Below are 4,551 nucleotides of genomic sequence, written 5' to 3'. Positions count from 1 at the left end.
TGGCAGAGGACCTTTTATGCTTAGGAGGCCCCTTCTGGATGGGACGCTCCCTTCTGCACAGAGGGCCCTATCTAGGCAGGAGCCAGGAGGCCCCATCTGGCAGGAGCTCCTTTATGGGCAGGAGACCCCGAGGCTTCCTCTGCACAGGGGCCCTTTCTGGGCAGGAGTCAGGAGGCCCCTCTGGTCTCTTGAACGAGACCCTTTATGCCCTCTCCTGATGGAAGGCTCCCTCTGCACAAGAGGCCCCTTCTGGCAGGACTCTCTCTGGATCCCCTCTGGAAGGAGACCGTCTCTGGGAAAGAGGCCATCTCTGGATAGGAGGCCCCTCTTCACAAGAGGTCCTATCCGGGAAGCGCCTCGCCCTGGCAGGGCATTTTTCATAACGCGGCCTGGCAGAGGGGGGGGGGTCGATGCGACCCCCCTCGCGATTGGATCCTATGGCACCTAGAAATACCAAATTTGGTAGGTAGGTGGCCCTCTTAAAATCCTCGTCCCTGTGCAAATTTGGTTGCTCTAGGTCAATATTTAGGGGTTTTTGGGAGGTATAATTGTAAAAAATTTGCTAAAACAGGTCAAAAGTTTTCGCTGATAACTTTTGATCTAATTAACCCGCGCCGGGCAGGTGCTCCGCGACTTCCGCGCCGGGCCGGGGGGGGTGTCTGAAAACCCCCCTTCTAACTCGGCTCCTGGGTCACGTAGCGACACGCGGTAAGCGGCATTCAAAAGAGCGTCCAAAATAAGTACGAAAACACTTCAGTCATTTTTTGGGTCAGGTCAAAGGTCAGGTTACCAGAGGTCACCAAAGGTAAAATGTTGGCTATTTCAACATTTTGGAAACTGCCAACGGCTAACTCGGGAACCGATAGAGCTACAGCGCCGCGGAAAAGCGCATTCGATAGCTCTTTTGACGCTCTTTCGCCATTATGTCCTCAGATTTGACCTCAGGTCAACGGTTTAGCCTCCAGAGGGCAAAAACTCCAAAAATAGCCGTTTTTTTTACGAACAGTGTTTTTCGGCAATAACTTCTGACTCAAAAAAGCCACGACATTACTTTTGCCAGAATCGTGTTCCTCTTGTCAAAACGCGTCGAATGAACTATAAGTTGACCTTGAAAAGTCAACTTAAAAATTTGACCTCAGGACCTGACCGGAAAAGGTCATGTTGCATATCAGTCGATCCGCATCGTCGAGCCGAACACATCTAAGGCGTTTTCATCGCTCTATCATGCCTCTATCAGAAGTTATTAGCAAAAAACTGTTAGATACTATTCGTGACCTGAGATGACCTCGGGGACATCTCAGAACGAGGGGTCACACTCCGGGTCACAGGTGCAATTTTCGGGTTCAGTTGTGTCCATTTTACCTACATCCCGATGTTTGAGAGTGTCTAGAATGGCGTTCGTGCAAAACAGACGCCTTTCAATTTTCTCCCATTGAATTATAATAGAGAGGCCGCAAAATTGACCTGACCTTAGGTCACCGATATCGAAATTCCGAGATACACGTTTAATAGGTTTTTATACACGCTTTTATAGGATACACGAGATACACTGTTACTCTCATCAATCGCTGAAAGTTTCAAGGCAATCGTGCGGTCGGTGTAGCCATGACGAACATTCTAATTTGTTTCTGACCTGACCTTTAGAGACCTGGGTCTGAAATTTTCACAGCATGTGCGGAAAAGATGCACGAACAGGTGTGTTAAAAACGGCGGCGCGGAGCTGCGAAAAGCCGCCGGGGGGGGGGGGTGTTCAAACACCCCCCGGCCCGGCGCGGGTTAAGATAGAGCAAAACAAAAGCACCAGTGAACTCAGCACGTCAAGGCGTGTCGAATGATATACTTTTTTTGTTTGCTTAAGTGTACTTAAAAGTGTAGGTATTAAAGTGTACTTAAGTGCACAACTTAAGTAAAACTTAAGTCTTAGGAATGGTTGAAATGCTTAATGTTGCATATCATTCGACTCAGCTGTTCAAGAGGAACAGAATGATACCATTTTGAAACCTGTTCTATTATGTGACAAGTTATCGGCACAAACGTCATTTGACCTGAGTTGACCTCATTTGACCTGAACCTTAGATAAGTACACCAAACAAAGAAACACCGAGTGACATTATGTTAAGTACTGTGGTATCAAAGAACAAAAGGGATACAACGAAGCGGACATCTCTATATTTTCCGAATAGGAGTTATTTGAATATTTTCCCATAGGCTTAACATTACGACGTAATGACCCCTAACTGACCTCAGGTCAGTGACATAAAAAACGAACTACATATTATACAGCTCGGTGAACTTAGCACATCCTGAAAGTTTGAAGGAAATCAGTCCAAAACTGTGCGTTGGACAGGTACATAAAAAATTAAATTTGACCATAACCTTGTACCCGTTTTTCTGACATGGTGGCCTGACCCAAGGTCGACCGGACCTGAAATTTGCAGATCACATGAAAAAAGGTTGCCCCATAGGTTGTGCCAAATTTAGCGGCGTTGCGCGCCGCCAATTTTACGCTATCTTTGAAAAACCTTAGGGGGGGGGGTCGCATCGACCCCCCTGCCAGGGTGAGGGTTAAGCTTTACTAATAACGCTAAGAACGTCACCAAACATACAGAGGCCGTCAAAAAGTAGGCCATTTGGAGGCCCCCTCGATAGAGAAAAGGCCCCCTGGCAAGCGGAACACGGAGGCCCCTTTGAGCCCGGGCCCCCTCCCCTGGAAAATCCTGGGTGCGCCCCTGGAGAGAATCAAAGGAAAAATCTTGCCTATGTCAACACATTTCGAAATACCTACCGGCACATAACTCAAGAAACAATAGAGCTGCAGCGCCGCAGAAAACGCATCCGATAGCCCTTTTAACACTTTTTCTAAAGACAGTGCTCAGATTTGACCTCAGGTCAACGGTTTAAAATTGAAAAAATATCTGCTTTTACTAACAATGCTTTTTTTTTAAAATAATTGTTGACCCAAAAAACATCGAGATCTCTCGTCGAGATGGCTCGAATGAACTATAGGTAATTTGGCCTTGAGAGGTCAAAAAATATTTTGAAAATTTGACATTGGGTCAAGAAAATGACCTGATCGGAAAAATCATTTTGCATATCAATAGATCCGTATTCTCGACCTGAACAAATCGAATGTGTTTTCATTGCTCTAGCATGTCTCCATAAAAAGTTGTTGTCAAAAAAACTGCTGGGGCCTTTCATGACCTGATATGACCCCAGGGAAACAGAGGGGTCATGGTTACAATTTTTCGATTTAACGTGTCTGTTTTACCTGTAACTACCCGATGTTTGAGTGTTTGAAATGACTTTGGACCAAAAGAGTCGCCTTTCGATTTTCTCCCATTGACTTATAATAGAGAGGTCGCAAAATTGACCTGACCGTAAGTCACCGATAGGCGATGTATAAACTCCGAGCGAGATAAACATTTTATAAACATTTTATAATTTATACATTCTGCTAGTCGTTGAGTTCTAACCCGATGTGTGCATATTACTGCTACTATGTACTAGTACCAACCGCTGAAAGTTTCAAGGTGATCATTCAGTCGGTGTAGCTTTGACGAACATTCAAGTTTTTTTTTAGGTGAGGTTACTTGAAGTGACGTAGTGACTTGACCCTTAGGGACCTGCAGGTTTGAAATTTTTAACGTGTCTTTTTTACCTGTAACCCGATGTTTGAGTGTTTGAAATGACGTTCGTCCAAAAGAGTCGCCTTTCGATTTTCTCCCATTGACTTATTATAAACATTTTATACATTCTGCTAGTCGTTGAGTTGTAACCCGATATGTGCAAATTGTGCATAAACCGCGGCGCGTAGCGCCGCGAAATTTGGTACGACTATTTTCTCATCAATTTTACACATGGTGTGCAAGTTTGAACCTCCTAACTTTTAAGGTCAGGTCACCAGGTCACTTTGAATGACCCAACCTCAAGTCACTTTTTGGCAACTTTGTCACCGTGCCAGAGCTACAATAGATGTCAGAGGCTTTTGAAAGTCGCAGAAAGTTATTAGGTCATTAGTAGCTACAATTTGGTTATCTCGGAATTTTGATATCGGTGACCTAAGGGCAGGTCAATTTCTCGATCTTCCCATTAGGTATAAGTCAATTAGGGAAAAATCAACTCCCCGTTTTTACCACTAAAACGGGTCGGAATGGCCCCATAAACCATACATGACTTCATATACGATCAACCTTCACTACCTTGAGGACAGTTTTGCTGTTGGGCAGCTGTAAGGTCATGTGACGTCATCAAAGGTCACCAAAGGTTTTTTTGCCAATAACTCCGTACAGGAACAAGATACAGCCGCGCGGATGGTCTCATTGTGTTCAGCTCGTCAAGCCCCATCGATTAATACACATGATGACCTCGAGGTCACGTGACCTGAGGTCAACCTTTGACCTTGACCTTTCGAGGTCAACATATATCATTCGATGCGGATTGACGAGAGAATCACGATGATGCCCTTAGTTTGTTCCTATCTTGACTAATTCGAAAGTTATTCGAGAAAAACTCTCCATATCTAGCGCCGCCATTTTGACTTTTTTGATCCCT

This window comes from Amphibalanus amphitrite, unplaced genomic scaffold (assembly GCF_019059575.1).
Source record: "Amphibalanus amphitrite isolate SeventyFive unplaced genomic scaffold, NRLGWU_Aamphi_draft 000550F_arrow, whole genome shotgun sequence".
NCBI lineage: Eukaryota > Metazoa > Arthropoda > Thecostraca > Balanomorpha > Balanidae > Amphibalanus > Amphibalanus amphitrite.
The sequence above is the reverse complement of the archived record's forward strand: the minus strand, read 5'-3'. Positions refer to the sequence as shown.